This window comes from Bombus flavifrons, chromosome 12 (assembly GCF_040668555.2).
Source record: "Bombus flavifrons isolate JBK064 chromosome 12, iyBomFlav1_principal, whole genome shotgun sequence".
Taxonomy (NCBI): domain Eukaryota; kingdom Metazoa; phylum Arthropoda; class Insecta; order Hymenoptera; family Apidae; genus Bombus; species Bombus flavifrons.
In genome coordinates, this window is record NC_138453.1 from 3,026,126 (window position 1) to 3,047,398 (window position 21,273).

The 21,273-nt window shown below is 36.9% G+C and overlaps 1 long non-coding RNA gene across 5 annotated transcripts in view; it reads left to right on the forward strand.

Annotated features, from left to right (window-relative positions):
• LOC138185593 (uncharacterized) overlaps positions 1-16,194 on the forward strand; it is a 188,039-nt gene extending 171,845 nt beyond the window's left edge. Inside the window, exons 1-3 of one of the 5 annotated variants that reach the window (XR_011174668.1) lie at positions 11,210-15,170; positions 15,338-15,410; positions 15,523-16,194. This is a non-coding gene — a long non-coding RNA (uncharacterized LOC138185593). Of the gene's footprint in view, positions 1-11,209; positions 15,171-15,337 lie in introns of those variants that run through there. The other 4 variants (XR_011174669.1, XR_011174670.1, XR_011174671.1 and 1 more) reach the window with 4 other exon arrangements.
• The last annotated feature ends 5,079 nt before the right edge of the window (positions 16,195-21,273 follow it).

Below are 21,273 nucleotides of genomic sequence, written 5' to 3' on the forward strand. Positions count from 1 at the left end.
TAAAACTGGAACAGGTAAAAATCCAAACAAACTCCCCAGAAAGCTATAAAAAAGTAATAAATGAACTTAAGGAGAAAAATGCTATATACCACACGTATCAGCTCAAAACAGAAAGGAGCTACAAAGTAGTGATAAGAGAACTACATCCAAAAACCAACATAGAAAAATTAAGTGAGCAACTAAAAAAAATAAGACACAAAACAAGAACAATCAATAATATAACCAGGTATGACACCAAACAACCACTATCATTATTCCTAATTGAACTAGAACCGGGAACCAACAATAAAGCAATATATGAAGTCAAAAAAATCCTAAACACAATAGTAACAGTGGAACCACCACGCTACAAAAAAGAAATACCTCAATGCATGCGGTGCCAACAATACGGACACACAAAAAACTATTGCAATAGAAGCCCGGTATGTGTTAAATGTGCAAAAAACCATTTAACAATACGCTGCCCATACACAGGAAAAATTGAGGAACTTAGATGTTACAATTGTAACGGAAACCACCCAGCCAGCTATAAAGGATGTGAAATCAGGAAACAACTACAACGTAAACTGTTTCCACCACTTCGCAATAGATCAGTTGATAACTACCAACAACAACAAAATACAACGGAAAACAAAGCAACATTGAAAATTCAAAATGAAATAAAATCTACAATCAGAAACACAGACATCCAAGTAAACCGAAGTTATGCACAAGTAACACAAAATATCAGACAAGAAACGCCCATTAACAATCAGAGTCAAAGCAACAACACCGAAGACACTACAGAAATCACATAACTACTAAAACAATTAATTAAAAATACTGATATACTTACAAAAATGATAATCGAACAAAACGCAACCCTCAGACAGCAAACGGAACAAATAACACTTATGCTACAACTACTCACAAACATGCTGAGCAAAAAATAAGAAATAAAAATGGACACGCTTAAAATAACAGCCTGGAACTCTAACGGCCTACAACAAAGGGCCCTAGAAACCAAAACATACCTGTAGAGTAACAACATAGATATACTACTCGTATCAGAAACGCACTTCACTACAAAAAGCTATTTAAAAATTCCGTACTACACCATTTATGACACCAAACATCCCTCAGGAAAAGCACACGGAGGGACCGCAGTAATAATAAAAAACGACATTAAACATCACCTACACAGCCAAGTCAGTAAGGAACATATACAAGCAACCACCGTTACAGTACCAACTAGCAGCAACCATTTTCAGTTGTCAGCAGTATACGTACCGCCGAGAAACAAAATTACACCTCAAAAGTGGAAAGAGTACTTTCAACAATTAGGTTACAAGTTTATCGCAGCGGGAGACTACAATGCAAAGCACACAATATGGGGATCAAGAATCACTACACCTCGAGGTAGAACCTTGGAAAAATACATTAGAAACAATAGCCTCAATATATTATCCACAGGAAGACCAACATACTGGCCGACAGACCTGAGCAAAACACCTGACCTACTTGATTTTGCAGTTACAAAGGGACTAAACGCAAATAAACTAAATATAGCACCCAGCCTCGAGCTTAGCTCCGACCATACACCCATAATAATTACATATAGAAAAAAACCAAAACTTCAAAACAATTCAGAGACACTATACAATAAAATAACCAATTGGCAAACATTTAAAGAAATAATTGAGAGCAAAATCAACTGCAACATCCCATTGAAAACACCTGAACACATCGAACAAGCAGTAACAACACTTACAGAAACTATTCAGGAAGCAGCATGGGCAACCACCATACCTGAATCAACAAATAGACAAACAAAAATCATTCCGCCAGACATCCTCGAAAAAATCATAGAACAAAGACATAGAACAAATAGGCAAAAATAGGCAAAAACATAGAACAAAAGAAAACAAAAAAACATCTAAACAAACTTGCAAAAGAAATAAAAAACAAAATAAAATAACACAACAACAACGAGTTCACAAAATTCATAGAGTCACTATCCGCACACGAGAACACCAACTACTCCCTATGGCAAACAATAAAAAAAATAAAGAAGCCAATAAAACTAATCCCAGCAATCAGAAAAGCAGATAACACATGGGCAAGAAGCAATGAAGAACAAGCGGAAGAATTTGCCAACCACCTAAGCAACACATTCACACCCCATAATATCAATAACAGCAACCTCAATTGTTATACCGACGAGGATGCAGTAACCACTAGTACCTCAACTGACAAACACTACATCATACCTAAAACAACAGCACAAGAAATTAGAAACATAATCGAAAAAACAAAAAACAATAAAGCACCAGGAATCGACCTAATCAATGGTAAAATACTAAAAGACCTACCTCCAAAAGCGGTACGACTAATCACAATAATTTACAATGCAATATTAAGAATCCAATACTATCCTAAACTATGGAAACTAGTACAGATCAAAATGCTACCTAAGCCAGGCAAAGACCCACACCAAACAGCATCATACAGACCAATTTCACTACTTCCTGTACTATCCAAAATACTAGAAAAAATAATTTACGCCCGCTTAAAACAAATAATAGATAAGGAAAAACTGATACCAGATCACCAATTTGGATTCAGAAACAAACACTCTACGATAGAGCAAATGCACAGACTCACTAATGGAGTAATAACAGCATTAGAAGGCAAAGAATACTGTACAGCACTCTTTATGGACATAGAGAAGGCATTCGATAAAATAAACCACGAAAGCCTTCTACAAACAATCAGGAAACAATTCCCGGAACAAATATACCATTTATTATATTCGTACCTAAGCAGCAGAACCTTTATAGTAAAAATTAAAGATTCATGCTCTGAAGTTAAAGATATCAAGGCAGGGGTTCCGCAAGGAAGCGTCCTAGGACCAATGCTATACATACTATACACGGCCAACATACCAACAACTACCAATAGCAAAATATTGACATTTGCGGATGACACAGCTGTACTAGTCAGGCACACGAACCCTGTAACAGCAGTCACATTACTACAAGAACATATCACAAAAATAGAAAAGTGGCTTCAAGATAAACAAATTAAAGCAAACCCAGATAAATGCAACCACATTACATTCACACTGCGAAAACAGATACCACCAAACATTATACTAAACGGCACGGAAATAACACAAACAAGGAAAGTCAAATACCTAGGACTCCACCTAGATACACGATTTACATGGAAACAACATATTAAATCAATAATATACAAAATACAGACAGCAAGGAGACAAATGCAATGGTTAACAAGTCGAAAATCCAAACTAAGCATAGAAAACAAATTAAAAATATACAAAACAATTATAAAACCAGTCTGGACGTACGGAATACCACTATGGGGAACAGCAGCAATGAGCCATATAAACAAAATAGAGATAATCCAAGCTAAAATCCTCAGAACAATACTAAACGCACCATGGTACGTCAGAAACGAAGATATACGGAAAGACCTTGGAATACCAACGGTCAAGGAGGAGATTAGCAGATACGCAAGAAGGTACAGAGAAAGCGTAGCAACGCACCCGAATCGGCTAGCAGCGGAAACGATCAACACATCAAACATAAAAAGAAGACTCAAAAGGAAACACCCAACAGATCTCACAAAGGACACAACCTAACAAACACGAAGATGGTACCCCGCTGGGTAACCACCCACATGCTATATTATTACGACACCAAGATATAACATTTTACCAAATGTCCTACTGGACAAATTGTAACATTTAAATAAATAAATAGAAAGAAAAACGGTTACCGGGATTTGAGAACCCGGGTCCCGAACGTTCGTAACCTAAGGCGCTAACCACTGCGCTGCCGTCGTCCGACACTGGTTGGTGTCGAGTGCCGCTACAGGTCCAATAATTTAAATATATTTTCCATACACCATTTAGATTTAACATTAATTCTTGGCACTCGACATGTCAATTCTATTGGCGTGAATAATTTTTCATCATCGCATGGAACTACATATTGTTTTTCTTTAGTACGTATGATGAGAATGAAGATGACGTTTGTTAAGACTAATTCAACGACCCTGCATATGAAATCATTTACTGCTGTAACATGTTACAAATTCGTCAGTCCCTAAAAAATCAAGTGAGTCAAAGTCGCTAGCTATTACCTATTAGGTTGCTATAAACGCTGTAAATAAATATCGAATTTCTTATTTGTTATGATGCTTCTTAAATTACCAAACAAAATTACTGACTCGTGAAAATGCACTACAGTTGACATACTTCAATCGAAGTGTTGGAGTAGTAAATATTTGTATGATAGTTTTATTTTATTTTGTTTGGTGCTTTAATTTTTTTATTAAACTTCGTTTCCGGGCACTAATCTTTTTTAACTTGTTTTGCATTTTCTGAAAGTACTCGATGAATAGGGATTATGACACGTTATACGTCACACGACGCGTGACCACATCTGAAATATAACAGTTTTTAGCCTATTTTAGAGGGAAAATTCCAGGGACCGTTTGCGTATAAAAGCCTAGTCTACATTGACAATTGTCGGCAGACATGCACTCGCAGTCAATTTATACTATATGTCGCTCCCGCTGTGCGATGATCAGATTTATGATTCGGTATTTAATATTGTGGCAAGGAAAGTAGAAAATTTGAAAATATATGCTGTAATTTCGACCAATCGCGGGGAGACGCAATCGCGAGTAGAGACGTCAACGGGAGTCGTAAATTCCCGTTACGATTATACTAATCGACACCACGAGTTGATCGATCCCCTGATTTCCGTTAAGATAATAGGGGTGATTAAGTTTATATAACACTGTGATTCACAGAATTATAAAATATATATTTCCAACACTTAAACTACACTGTTGAGTAGATACAAATCGTCGATAACAGCTTGTCGCACGAAGACGAGATAGATATGAATAGTAGAGCAAGGCTCGTACAGTCGAATTTCGTATGTTAGTGGACGTAGCACTTGAGGATACTTGATAGACGTGAGATTGTGATGTTAGACTTCGACGTTGTAGTATGTAGAAGTAAGTTGACTTGACCTAGCGATGTTGACGAAATAAGTTGACTTGACCCTCCTGATGTAGCAGGAGAAGTCTGCGACTTGACCCTCCTAGAGTCGTAGGAGAAGTATTCGACTTGACTCTCCTAGAGTCGTAGGAGAAGTGATGAGTAGGAAGCCTCCGACCAACGTGGTTCGTGAGTGACCTTGTGCATGGGAAAACCCAGCCTGTTCTATTAGACAGATGTTCGGTTTTTCCTAATGGGCGCGTACCCGCTTTTTCCGTGTTTTTAATTGCGCCTAATAAACCCAAGGACCTCTCTAAAAACCTGATGTGCGTCGCAAATATTTTTAGCCTTAAGAAATCTTTCAGGACGACGGATTGAATGAAGATACATGTGTACATAATGAAAGAGAAAGTTATGGTTGGTCCTCAGGTTTATTGAGGGTCGAAATGACGTTACGCAGGCCATCGGCTGCCCGGTCGCGAGAGCTGCAGCGCCGATGTTTTAGGCGACGTAACATATGCTGTTTATCGAGACGTCGTAAAGAATTGTTCAGAGATCCAAAAAAGGGCAATTTCAGTTTTTTTTTTATGAAACTATACAGTTATTAATACATTAAACAATCTGTCATGATATTTCCTATAGAAAGCTATTCTTTCTGTATTTATATCCAAAAACTATTAGTACTGTTACGTCCTGTTATCTGGTACGGGCTGAAGTCTGTCCTTCGGTCGGGACGTCCGCTAGCGGTGCAAACATCATAGGTCGGCCCGCAGTAATCCTAAGGCACAGTCATAAAACGAAATATCATTTTATGTTTTAACTTCATGGCCCTCAATTGCAGCAAAGTAGAGGTCGATTCGAGACGTTCCTTAGGGCCATTATTCCAACCAATAAAAAATCGGGGAAACGCGGGTTTTCCTATTTATCCCGGGATTTCCACTCGTAACTGACCTATGGTGTAAATACTTCCGTCACAGAACAGGAGTTTTTAGTTTTAGTCTTCAATTTGTTCTCTGATCAGTCACTGTACTCACGTGTATCATATACTCCGTCTTAACTTGTATTCTGTCTGTTGACATATTCACCGTTCTATTGAATGTTAAATCCATTAAGTTGTTGAAATAAAGTATACATTGTAACCTGTTACTGCAGTGTTATAATCGGTTCAACCACCTCTACTATTCTAAACGAAATAGGGGATCGATCATTTCGTAGCGTCGATTAGATAATCGTAACGGGAATTTACAACTCCCGTTGATGCGATCTACGGCGAACGCGTCTCTCTGCAAACGGTCGAACAAGTACCAAACAAAAGAATTTTTGGTAGAGTTCAAGAACATAAATAATATCATTAAATTCTTGATTTCTGTTAGATATTAATAGCCAACGTATTTATGTATGTGTGACATTTTGTGGTAGAAAATCTTTTCGCCATTTTAATATTAATTATTTATTTTATTAATTATTTAATTAATTATTTCTAACTCTAAAGGTGGACGTAGTGTACTTATTGCTTAAAAGCCCTTGCGTATCATTCCTTTGATGTATTGCGTATCAAAATGTAATCCAAAGATACAGAACAAACCGATCTGTCATTTGTCAGTTTTTATGTTCGCAAAATTATATTCAGGAACAAATCCTATATGTTTGCCACTCAAAATTTCTGACACAGATTTTGTAAATTACCTTTAAAGTTATCGAGAACAGATTGTTTGCATATAACAATAATTCTAATAATAGGATCATAAAAAGTTTGCTCTAAAAATTGTAGGTATTAAAGATATCTATCAAATGAGGCATCACACGTTAAGAATGATTAAGTCGTAAATAAATAAAAACTATCCAAAATCGCATTATTTTCAATTATCATTCAATTATTTATGAAAATATAGTTTTGGTCATTCTGAAAAGTGTGCAAAATCTCATGTTCAAATGTTTATTAGTTTTTGCAAAAAACTATTTAACAACTAAAGAGGAATCTTGGTTGCACACTCGTCATTCCCACTATGAAGAGAAGGTTCCCCTGACGCACCGAAAAGCTCGACGGCCCGCCGCGATAGTGTAGTATGACATGATCCAATATCGGATATCGCTGAGACAATGTACCTGGGTACTAATTTAAAAATGGAACCAAATTATATCGTATTTAGTGTTATTTTAATAGAAAAATATAGGAAGCATATTGGTAAAAGTTTTATTGATCAAAAATTAAAATAAAAAAATTTGATTTTTGAGTTAAAAGTCAACTTATCGCAACGCTTTAATATTTGTCGATCGCTTCGATTCTCAGTCCTTCTTTCTCTTTCACTCGCATTATCCTTTTCTACATTTGACACGTCTAAGATCTCAATTTCCAGAAATAGAATCGTTTCTACATCTCCATTAATGCAATATTTGAGTTCTGATTTTTGTAGAATTATCGAGTATTTCCTGTGTTATCAAAACAGTACGAAATAATAGCTGCGGAAAAATTGCATCGAGAGACGAAGTTTTGCCATTTTTTTCAATTAAAAAATACTCACGGTAGAGATATTTTAGCATTTTGATGATATTTTAGGATCTACGATAAAACAATTACGTAGTTTTTCTTTATTGAGCATCTACTACCGACTACACAGATAATGGCGAGCAACATTACTCGATCCAAGATATTATATCGACGAGGCAACAATGCAACAATAAAACTTTTATATTATTGGCCCTGTTTTCATGAAACTTTCATCAATGTCCGCGATATTTTTCAAATTAAAATGACACGAAACACGAATTTCAAAGGAATGTAATTTATTATTTATATAAACATATCCTAATTTATCCGATACGCCGCGTTTATTCAGGATGGTGTGGGATAGAAAAATAGATATGAATTTTTCCGCAGAACCGTACAATTAAATAGATTCTTGTGTATGCAGTGTATGTAGTGTGTATTGAGGAAAATACTAGGTTGGTATGATCACTAGTTCCTACATGCATAGTTGGTACGACTTCTAACGACGCTTTTTTGTTTTGGTGTCCGCCACGTGTTAATTATCTGAGTGTATCCGGTGTGTTCATATGGCTTTACAGGTGGTGAAATACACAATATAAAAACTGATTCTGTGTGAATCAATTAAATATCGAACTCCAAAACCTATTTAATAACAGGTTATGGGCCCAGGACAGTGAACTGCGATAGTGAAGATATTTATTGTTGAGTTTTTTGTTTCTGTAAATATCCGAGAAAAGACTACGCCATGGCCCACCAGGAGAAAATGAGCGATGTGGACAAAGATATGAATCCAATTCTCAATAAGGACAACTATAAGTACTGGAAGACGATGACGGAAGCTTCGATGGTTTTCCTGGACTGCTGGGATGCGGTGGATCCAGGATTGACGGCAGCAGAAAGGGTAAGACCCGAGTATGTTAAAATGAATAACAAAGCACGTGCATACATTTTCCGGCATGTCTGCCCTGAGTATCTCACGGATATCAGCGGTCTGAAAACGGCGAAGGAGTGCTGGAAAGCACTAGAAGAACACCATGGAGATTCACATCGATGGACATTGTCTTGTGGCTGCGGGAACTGGGCACTATCGAGAAGACCCCTAGCATGGATATCTCCATGTACTGTGGGAAAATCCAAGTCCTGTGTGACAAGTTATCGAAAGCTGGTATCAAATTTGAGGATCACGTTGTGGCATTATTCATTTTGGTTGGCCTCGTGACAGATCCAAATTACTCGACGTATGTCAAAGTAACAAAGATTACTAAGGATCTGACCTCGAGGATGGTGAAGGCCGATCTTCTACTCGAAGAAAGAAGAATCGATGCGGCTGCGGAGTCGTCCGAGCAAGGCAGCGCAATTGCGACTAGAAGACAATGGAAGCCCAAGCCACATCAAAACAGAGTCACACATAACCAGAAGTGTTACAAATGTGGAAAATGGGGCTATATTTTGTACCAGTGTACTAGATAGAGAGGAGAAGAACCCCAAGGAGAAGAAGAAACAAGAAGGAGAGGGGACCAGAACACCAGTCAAGGTCCAAAGGACCATCTCAACATTGACCTTATCCTCCGTCAGCTGTTTGGAAAGAGGGAGATCAGTTACCTTGACTTGGGTGCCTCAAACCATATGACTTTGTGGACTTTGCACCTGCGATCGGACATATCAGGATTGGTAAGGGACATCTGGAAGTTAAGGGAAAGGAAACGATCATTGTGAAAATGGCTGAGTCCTGTGGGGGTTGGACCTTCTCTTTGTCAAACGCTCTGTGAGTACCTGAGTGAGATGTAAATCTAATCTCGATCAGGCAGTTGACAAAGAAGGGTGTTACTACCATGTGTAAAAAGGATGAGGCTATTGCAACGCATGATGATGGCGACATTGTGTTCACCTCAAAAGTAGGAGATGATGTATACTACTTGGAGACTATCCGCAATGAAAGACACGTTGCAAATGTCTCTGTGAACGATGATCAGAGGGGGGCTGGCCACAGTGACGAGGATATTGAAGTCATTGAGGCAAAGGCATTAAGGACTACTGTATCATGGCATGAGAGGTTGGGTCATCTGTATGAAAATTCCTGTACTGGGCGTGAAAGAAGATTCCAAGAAATGTGATGAACTGTGCGGAGTCTGTGTGAAGGGAAAAATGACAAAGGTGCCATTCCCGAGGACAGCTCATCATATGTGTCAACGTCCTTGGAAATCGTTCACAGTGATGTCAGTGGCAGAGCTCAGTGCAAATTGTTAGGTGGAGGAAATTACTTCGTAACTTTCATTGATGATTTCTCTTGTTTCATGCATGTTAGAATCATCAGTAGGAAAAGCGAAGTATTCAAGTGCTTCAAAGAATATCAGATGGATGTGAAGGCCCTGCATCAGTCCAAGATAAGTGCCATCCAAACTGATAATGGCGGTGAGTACACAAGGATCAATTTTGAGAGCTACCTGAAGAAGAAATGTATTCTGCACAGGAAGGCTGTTCCTAGGAACCCTGAGCAAAATGGCGTTTCAGAATGAATCAATAGAACCTTGGTTGAGATGTCTAGGTGTTTGCTTATCCAGTTAGGGCTCCCTATCAGTGGGGAGAAGCTGTAAATACCGAGTGCCACATAAGGAATTTATGCCCACCTGCTACTATCGGAGATAAAATTCCATTGGATATGGTGAGGGATGTGACATCCAAGGGGAGATAAATAGACTAAGAGGTATTTGGATGCAAAGTTTGGTACCTGATAAGCCCAAGTGGAAAAAAATTTGATAGTAGGGCAGATGAGGGGATTTTTGTAGGTTACGACTGATGAGTCAAGGGTTACAGGATCTACCTACCAAAGACCAGGTAAATAATCTCGTCATGTTCGGTTCGAAGAAAATGTGTTTCCCTACAAGGGTATTAGTATGGACACAAGTGATATCAAGAAGAAATTTTCTGACTAGATATGGGATGTTGAAGATTTTGAACTTAAAAAGGGAATTGAGCAAATTGATATTGAGGTCTAAAGTGATGGTGAAAATGATGAGGGGGAAAGTAATCTTTTCATGGACAATTTAGTTAATGAAAATAATCAGGAGGGGACTGTAAGTGTACTTATTGTACCTAGGAGGTCAGCAAGACTGCATAAGCCAAAGAGTTGCAGCAGTTGTGCTTATGTTGCAACGGTTTGCAAAACTTAAAAGTTTGTGTGTCTGTTAATATGTACGAAGCCCCGAGGGGATCTGATGCTCAAAAGTGGACGGAGGCAATAATGAATAATTGGACAATCTTGTGAACAAAGATGTGTTGGACATAGTGCTAAGACCATTGGGTAAAAACGTCATTGACTGTAAGTGGGTCCTTGTTGTCAAAAGGGATTCTGATAGATATAAGGCTAGGCTTGTAGTTCGGGGATTCTGGCAAAGATCTGGGGTAGACTATTCGGAGATCTTCAACCCAATTGTGAAACGCAGAACTCTGAGAATTTTGCTTGCTCTGTGTGCTGAAAATTTATAAACACATTGATGTAGAGTGTGCATACCTCAATAGTCCTTTGGATGAGGACATATACCTGGAGCAACCTGAACTCTTTGAAGTTCCAGGAAAAGACAGGACTCAATATGTGCGTAAAATTAAGAAGAGCCTGTGTGGACTGAAGCAATCTGGGAGAATGTGGTTCAAACATATTTATAATATTTTGAAGGGTATGAATTTAAACCCATGTATGAGTGACCCATGTGTGTGTGACCCATGTGTGTATGTGAATGCATCCAAAGATCTAATTATAGCAGTGTATGTGGATGATATTCTTGCATTTGGAACAAAGACTGCGATTTGTATGTTCAAGACTAATATTAAGGCGAAACTAAATGTTAGGGTGCTAGGTACTGACATTCAATTTTTGTCCATCCATCTGAGTAAGCCAAACAGCACTACTGTCGTGTTTGATCAATCTGTGCAGATAGGCCAAATGCTGGATCTGTTTGACATTACTCATGAGACTGGAGTGTCAACACCACTAGCTAAGGAATATGAAGCTGGTTTTGATGTTGGGAACCCTTTGACAATAAGTTGTACAGATAGGCTGTTGGGCATATAATTTATACCGCTACTGTACTGAGAGTTCTAAGCACGTTCAAGTCCATTATTTCTACGTTAAAAATTGCGTGTCAAAAGGTATATTAGATTATGTTTATGTGCCAAGTTCTGAGAATGTTGCTGATATTCTTACCAAAGGTTTAAATAGGGTCAAGACTCAACATTTTATCAAAGCTATGGGGCTTGTAGAAACTATAATCAAAGGGGAATGTTGAGGAAAATATTAGGTTGGTATGATCACTAGTTCCTACATGCAAAGTTGGTACGACTTCTAACGACGCCCTTTTGTTTTGGCGTCCGCCACGTGTTAATTATCTGAGTGTATCCGGTGTGTTCATATGGCTGTACATGGTGGTGAAATACACAATATAAAAACTGAATGTGTGTGAATCAATTAAATATCGAACTCCAAAACCTATTTAATAACAGTGTGCAACTAAACAGTGCAGATCCCTAATTTTATAGGTTCTTGTACATGCTAATGTGTGCCACCTTCAACACTTTGTCGCATGGTGCAGCACCTGTACTGTGAGAGAACTAGGCTACGAGCGCGAGCATTTTTATTTTCTCTCTGTATATATCTGTATATACGCACTACTCTAACTAAATCTGAATGATTTGTGCAGAATATAGATCATTCCCAATTGTAATTATGTCGACCGTTGACTTAAATATAATTCCTACCCTTCTAGTACTGCTGATATCTTATTCTATACTGCAGCTATAATGTCGCATATGACATGAAAATAGTGTAAAGGGCTACGCAGCACCGGGCTGTGGAATACTTTTCTACAGACACTTTTTCAGAAATCTATCGTATTCTTAGTCAATGATACGATAGCCGTAATTATACAAAAGAGCGATAAGCAGTAGAAGGATAAAACAAGAGACTGCTGAGCGACAGAAAATACAACGAATTTATAGATTGACATGTCATATGCCATACAGCAGCTGAGCAACGAGTGACGAATTATTTGCAATATACATTGAAATCTATGGGTTCGATTTATTTTTTGTTGCTTAGCCATCAGTTGTTTTGCCTCTCTGCTGCTTATCGCTTACTGCTTATCGATTATCGTTTTTCTGTATAATCACAGCCTAAGGTTCAAAACTTAAAGTAATATACTACATTCTTGTACAATCACATTATGTATTATGTTTCACATAATGTATTAAAAAAATTATAGTCACGGTATAATGCGGAAAACGTTGCAATTTTCTTATTTTACAGCATCATACATAAGTTAAAAGAATGTAGAGAACAAGATATCATTGCGTAACATTAAAAATGTACACATTTAATAATAAAATAATTTATTTATATATACATATGTAGTAACTTTTTGTTATTATTGTAGTATTATTGTGGCCATGAAAATTTATGGTCATTATATATGTATAGTTGTAACTGCTAGATTTAAAGCAGATTCAAATTGTTGCAAACAAAATAAAAATTCTATTTAATTTAAATCACGAAAGTTACAATTGAAACGGGACATAGATATAAAACATACCCCAATTGCTTCGAGAAATTTATTTTTGCGACACGTTTCGTAATTTAATAAAATTGATGACATAGACGTATGGATATTCGAATGGTTTTAACGAAGGGTCGCGTGTTTCCATATTCGGTGGACACGGACGGTGAAGAGAAGGGTTTTGCACGGGCAAGTTTCGCCGCTATCAGATCCTTCTGTCGGCGACGTATCCGCGAATTTATTGCTCGGTTTCTCCGCAGAGGCGGGAAAGCACGATCTCTGCTCGAGAATTCCCTTTAGGATAGCGCCTTGTCCGTCAATTCCTCGCTATGGTCAAGACATTTGGTTCCCCTCATCGATTATCTGTTCCCCCTCGAGGTTTCCATGCAACCAGAACACTTCCCCGGACCACTAATCCATTTGCACAGGGGAAATGTTCGGAATTTTTTTATCTTCACTCTCGAATTCTTCGGTAAGCTTTTAACTCTCGTATACATACATATAAGAGCGATAATATTATACGGTAGATTTCATTTTTAAGATTCGTATAGAAAGAATGGTGAAACAAGGTTTGTTGAGAATATTTTGAGAATTTTAGTTTGTAATTTGAAGTATGCTAAAATGAACGAAAGAAGATATTGTGGTACTTCTGCTAATATGTATTCTGCTCATATGAATAGGGAGATCAGAAGTATTCTGATAATGGAATTTTTAGGTAATAGAATAATCACTTTTTTGATATTAATGTTTCATTTGTCCAAATAGAAATCAAAGAAGCGTCAGTTTGTTTTAACGTGTAAGGGGTCTATATTTTTTTGACCGCTAGAAAACTACATTTTTTCGTACATAAGAAAGTACATGCTCATCATTCTCATTTGCAGTTTATACTCTAATGCATATAATAATTGCATTTGTAATAGAAAAGAAGAATTTCTTACTAGCAGATATTTTGTTCGGATAACAGTTTATTATAATGTATTATACATACATTCGAATAGTAAAACATTCAAATATATTTCGATATGATTTTAAATAACGGAGCAAAGGTTTCGGTTGTTTATTTATTTTAGCATGTTAGATTTTTAGTATGTTAGATTATCGAAGATGTTTGCTTTACTCTATTGCAGATGGTATGATACACAGATATTAAGGAATGATACTCGAATAATTTATTGGTTTTGGTCACATAGGTTCATGAAACATAGAAACATTCGTCTATTGATAACATTATCGGAAAAAAATGATTTCAACTAACCGTCTAAATTAATTTATTGCGTTATTTTTCTAGAATAGTTATCTTCTTACAATGATACGAGTCTGTGAAAGTTTTGATAATTACATCGAAATTTGTTGCAATTCAGAATTATTTATATTATACGTTCGATTTGACATACCTAACCAACCTGGAAATCTAGATTCATAAATTTTTTAAATAATATCGGTTGAAGCAGATACGATCAAAATAATGGAGCTTAAAGGTAATACAATCTAAGAGGGCTCGGTTACGCGTACTCGTTTCCGAGCAATCGTCGCTAAAGACGAGTTTACATATCTCGACTTGGGACATCTTGACGTTAATAGCATGTTCCGTGGTGGATCTTGATAAATTTGCGTGCATGCTCTTAATTACTTTGCGCGGGTCGTTCGTTATTAAGTGTGCATCAATTATCATCGGGTCGATCGGATCCCGTGAACGGCGAGAAGATGATAGGTTCCATCACGTAAATACATCTTGCTCCAATTACATGCGGAAGATATGTCATCTCTGTAGAATACGGTCCTTAATTAGCGTAATGTTAGACGATGGTGATTTGAAACTCGAAGCATCTTTGTATATCAGATCACGTCAATTCACGTTAGTCCTTCGAACGACGATATTCGAATACCCTTATTAACATACTGACAACCATTTAATGTGCAAATTTGTTTCAGTAAAACGATCAAGTTTGTAAATGCCCTGATAAGATATCGAAAAGGGTCGCTTCGACGCTTTGAAAATGGAAGGAAGATATGGAAATCAAATTACACGTAATTTATACCTTTTATTTATTGATTAATTTTAGATACTTAGTTAGAATCAAATATTTATTCGAGTTCCTTGCATTGCAATTTTAAAAATATGGTGAGTAGATTAGATTAATTTTATTCCATTACAGAGAATCTTTATAGTTATTTTTTATATCTTTCAGGACATTTGTAACGAATTAATAAAGCACTTCTTTCTCAGTCCTATTTCTTTTACCTTAAGAAAAGAAACATTACATGAAAAAAAATTCAGATCTTTCGTAGGATTTCGTAACTTTCGAACCATCGACCAAGAACAGTGAGGCAGCTAAACGAGTCGGGTTTCTTGACTGACCGGGTATATTGAAGTTTTAGGTACTAAATATTTAGTAACACTTATATCATATGAAGGAAAGGAAAAAAGTATGGGTAAGCATTCTGTAAATTTCTGATTTTTTATTCAGTTGCAGTTTGTACAGGAAATAGTATTTTGTTTTATCGCGTCATCGCGAAAGTGAGTCGACTCGGCGCGGCGCAGCGCGGCGCGGTGAGGATTAAATGATGATATCTCTTAGGCCGTGAGTATATAGAAAAGCGATAAGCGGCAAGCAGTAAGCGATAAGCGGTAAAACGACGAAACAAGTGACGGCTGATTGTAAAAGCAGAAAATAAATCAGAACTATATAGATTTATATGGAATAAACCATACAGCAGCTGAGCGACGAGTGACGTCGTATTCAAGAGTGGCTTTAACGAATTTCTCGAGTCTTTAAATCCGCGCAAACAGCTTTAGTTCTTTATTACCATGTTCTTGACAGGACAGCTATTAAGAAAATCGAAGTCGCTTGTGATTCTCCGCCACGTACATATATACTTTCTCCAGCTTTTTCCAGGCAGTTGGATCGATTGGATCGCTCGGTGAAAGGGGCGAGGTTAAAAGACGCGAAAAGAAGAGGGGAGAGACATAGAGGAAGAGATCCGGGAGAAAAAATCGAGACACGTTGGATCGGGCTACCGTAGTAGTTGAGTGGCAAAGAGTAGAAGGGAAGGGAGAAAGGAAGAAGATGGTAGAAAAAGGAGGGCGTCGCGTCGTGATAAAGTACGACAAGAAGAGACAAGACGGGGGCAGGAAGAAGATGAGCGACGGGTTCGATGTCGGTGAATGGGGTGGATGAGTGAGAGTGAGAGGCACGGTCGCAGCCTGCCGAGTTTCTTACGGCGCGGTGGGACAGAAAGATCCGCCACAAAAAAGGACCGCCCTGGCTGCGTGGACGCGCAGAATCTGCAATTATATCGCAAAAAAGGAGCCGAGTGTTCGGGACAAACTGCTTCCTGGCCCGTAAACAATGATGCCAAATAAGTCTGCGGGCATAAATCGTCGGTCCCCGCTAGCCAAGCCTTCGCTCTCGCACGAGCACCAACCACTCTCTGATTCCTTCCGAGACCAGAACCGCGTCCGAATCGCACGATAAAAAGCCAATCGATCGCTAAACTCTTTATTCCGCCGCGAGCTGAAAATTCGCCGGGATGGGAGGAACGCGATCGACCGAGACGAATTCGGATTTATGAGTCCGTGTAGCCACGACTTGTTCCGCGAATATCGCGTTGCTAGGTAGTTTCTTACGTACCACAGGCTGGTTCCACGGTTGCATCCATTTTATTGTTTAACCCTTTCAGTACCCTATGAATTTTGTAAATACCAGCTAGAAATACCTGGAAAAATATGCGGAGACAATTATTAAAATTAACATATTTTTCTTAAAAATGAAGATATCTTCGGAAATATTGTTTATTTTATTACAAAATATATGTAGTTTGCATGATAAAAAATTATTTTGCATAAATTAAAGTTAAATTAAAGAAATATTTTTGAGAAAAATAAAACAATTACATTTTATGAAATACAAAAGGCTTTACATTTTTTAAATAATAGTATACATCTCCTAAATGAAATATAAATAAATAAATGTTCTATGTTTTGTGCAAATGACAGTGAAACCACTCTTCAGAACATTACAGTTCTTGATTTTGATCGTTAGTTTCCGTGCTACACACCACACAGTTACTCTCTTTTTTCAGGTAGTTTTCGAGTGTATATTGTCGAAGAACCAGTTCAAAAACGAGCGATTGAAATGCTGAGATGTTTCCCTTTCATTCAATTTTCACTCAACTTCTCAATTATATTTACAGTAAATTCATATTTAGTTGGTGTTTTGATATTTGGGTTTTCTGTGTATAAGATGTAGCAGTTTAGGACCATTCGCGAAATGATATTGAAAGTAACTTTTTTCCAGTATCTCGAGCTCCTGCTCTCATTTATGTAAGTGTAAAGCATTTGATCATTAGTATCAATGCCACCCATATATTTATTACATTGGGCAATAATTTCCGGATTCTCGACTCTTATTTCTGTTCCATAATGAATTGTTGTTATTTTCTAGCTTCTAGCGAAAGCGTGACTTGAAAGAAGAATTATTGACTGTTTTTGTGTGCTTTTTTTTTCGATATGTTGAAGCTAAAACTTTATTATTTCTAAAATAGATAACAACGTAAAATTTACGTAACTCCTGTAATATACAGGGTGGATGGTAACTGGTGGTACAAGCGGAAAGGGGGTGATTTTACGCGAAAAAAGAAGTCGAAAATATAGAATAAAAATTTTTCGTTTGAGGCTTTGTTTTTGAGAAAATCGACTTTGAATTTTCGCTCGGTACGCATGCACTTTATCACGTCTCGTTATAACGGATCTCACTGTAGATCGTTGTCTCGATGGAAAAATTAAAAAAAAAAAAGAAAAAAAAATTTTTATTCTATATTTTCGACTTCTTTTTTCGCATAGAATCATCCCCTTTCCGCTTGTACCACCAGTTACCAACCACCCTGTATATATACAAACGATAAAGATCTTAAACGAGTGGGACTGAACTGAAAAAGTTAGCAATAAACACGTGATATCCCGTATTGAGGTAATTGCCAAGTACAAACAAGCAATTTGAGTATTACTGTATGACCCAGACCTTTGTCTTCTATTTCTTGCTTGTCCTCTTGGCTCTTACCGCCTTTATAAACGTAAAATCCCAGATATTAGTTTACTTTAGGGTCACGTATCATCTACATTTATATTCTCCATTTGTTGTTTATTTGGTAAATATTGTAGTTTTTAGTATCAACTAAATTTTCATCAATGCTCAGTTCCATATGTGGCACGTAATAATGTTGAAAAATTCTATTCGAATGAGCGACAAACAGTTGAACTTTCCAACAAAGATCATTCTGTCTAACTATTATATCCGGTACCACTAACTGATGATCATCTACGATATGGAAGAATTTCATCAATATTTGAAATCACTTTCTTATCATCATTTGATTGAATCAAGGGGTTTGCTGACTGCTTATCTTTGTCTAATATGATTAGATGGTTGGCTTTTTCTACAAACCCGTATTTGACGCATCTAATAAGTATCTTCATTTCATCGATCGTTGTCTTCTCAAAATTCCGAAGATTTTCGGGAATTTGCTGTTCGGTTGCATATTTATCGGAAAATTCCCTTGCATATTTATTCGTCTCCGTGGGGAATAATGGTAGAAGCGATGTTGTGAAAAATAAATTAAAATAATCAATAGGTACATTAGCAGTTAATGGAATATCTTTTGGTCTAGTATGTTCTAAAACTGTTAGGTTCAGCTTCTTCTACACTCACTTTTGTCCATTCCAATTCGTTGCATGTATCAATTTCTTCGTCACTTCTGCTCGATCCTGTAATCAGACGATTCCTAAATAATGGAAATGTCATACTTTCCTCCTTTTTACTTAAATTTATAATTCAACGATTCCTAGATGACAGGATAATTATACTTTCGTCAGTATCTGTATCAGAATCTTTGAGATGAGATGAATCGTTCTTTGTATCTTCATACAAGGATTCAGCCATGTTTTTAAAAAAACGTATAAATTTTATTACGAACTATCGTATAATTGCACTGTCCGCTGTTCCATTTCAAACTGATCGTATCCCAACCCTCGGTATTGCTACTGTTGCGTCGAGCCTAATCTTAGATATACTCTGAAATATATATTTTATAAGAATAAAGCTCATATCATTAGATTAACACATCATCAGACGTGTTAAAATTTTATTGATGACAAAAAGTCTAAATATCGGCTCAAGGTATTTTACGCGAATCCCGCGAAGCTAATATATCGCTACTTAGGTATTGAAAGGTATATTAATGTTCACTAATATAATGTTACAAAAATTCTCATCTTACCATCCTACACTGTCCAAGTTGAAAAAATAGAAAAAATTCTTTCGTTCAAAATTTAATTTCGGAGGAAAGCAAGTTCGGAAAGCGAAAGCAACAGCAGCGCGATAAATCAACTACTAATTTATACCGAGTCTTCGAAGCTTAATTATCCTCCGTTATAATCTTTCACACCTTTTCTCCTGGTTTCTTCAGGAGGTACCGTTCGATTTTCTCTCGCAATCAAAACCGACGATCTAAGTTTCTCCACCCTTTAATATCTGACTGTTGCTGTCGAAGGTCGAGGCTGAACCTCCACGAAAGCTTATTAACTCCGTCCAAATTTCGGCTGTCGTAAATTAACATTTTATTCTTCGTGGCTCGATCCGCGTACTGGTCTCGACGTAACAAACAAGCGTGAGATTATTTTAATGCTCGCTCGATTGAAATATAGCGTTCGATAGCTAATAGCATGGTCGTTCCACACGCCACACGATGATGAAAGGAGGTACCTAATTAATCCGGTGTATCGCGAGCTTCGTACTACGAATTCCAGTCCCGTAAAGGAAGGAAAAAGGGTGAAGAAGGGACGCCCATTTTGTTCGCGTATCCGCTTGATTATGGAAGCTGTGTTAACGCTTACATAAGTAATTATAATGAACCGGTTAATCTGATAGGATTTATCTTCTCTCGAGAAGGTTGAGTGAAGGTGAGCTTTCGAGCCGCTTTCCATTGTCAGTCGGTCAATGCCCACATCTGGTTAACGTGCTAATAAATTCCTAGTATCGCGTAATTATGGGTTAAAGCGCGAAATTTCGCGCTCGTCCTCGCCTTCGGATTCTTCTCTCTGTTTTATATCTCTTTTTTCTTTTATTTTATATTTACTTCCTTTTTCTAATTTGCTTAATTACTTATTTCTTGATTTCTTTATTTGGCCACGTTTCATACATTTACGTTTGTTTACGGTGGACAAATAATATAGTTCTTGGACTGACCCAGCATAGAATTTATGTAACGAGCGGTATAGAAATATATCATTGGGCATGGATTTATCTGTAAGTCATGTGAGGGAAAATGACGCGACATACCTAAGTGATTGCAAGAAACAATACACAGGATTTGCAGATATTTTGTTCGAGTGCTTTATTACAAGTTTTCAAATTTCTATGTTAGTCATGTGTAGTCATGTGTTAACAGTTTTCTAGGGATTTTGTCACTTTTGCATCTCTCATATCATTCCTCATCTATTCCTCATCTAGAATCATTCCAAATTATTGTGTGATAAAATTGTCTCATGATTATGCTCAGTTCATTCATATTCCATTAACTTGCGATTAACGATCATACCAATTATTTTTATTGTTTTACAAACATATGTACAACGTATCATTTTAATCTACAAATTTTAATCCACAAATGCGAATTACATACTGCTAAACTAGCTTCTATATCTAAGCTGCTCTACAAAAAATGTTCATAAAGGAATTAGATAGTATCGGGGGCGATATAATACAAAATAGGAGAGTCCTACGTCTTTCATACGATAGTCTCTCATACTACACTAATGATTTATTGACACAAGTAGGTATAATTTTTTATAAAGAATACCAAGACGAATTGGCTGTGCATTAGAAATTATATGATTCACGTCAGGAAACTTATGTCACCTTCGTATAATCTCTCTTTGTTCACTTACGGAAATACTAATAGTACTTGATTATGTCTTCCTTAAAACCATTCAATTTTTGTCTAAACGTGTTTTTTACAACGAGTAATTTGCCAATAGGTAATTTATATTTAGGTATGGTGCAAAAATTGGACACCCTGTATATACACATATGTGTCATAATTAGATTGCCAGTGTTTATGCAAAAGCGTATTTTGATATGTACTATTCTGCACATTACATATGTTTCGTATATTATCTTACAATTAGTTAAAATGCAAATATATATATATATATATATATATATTTC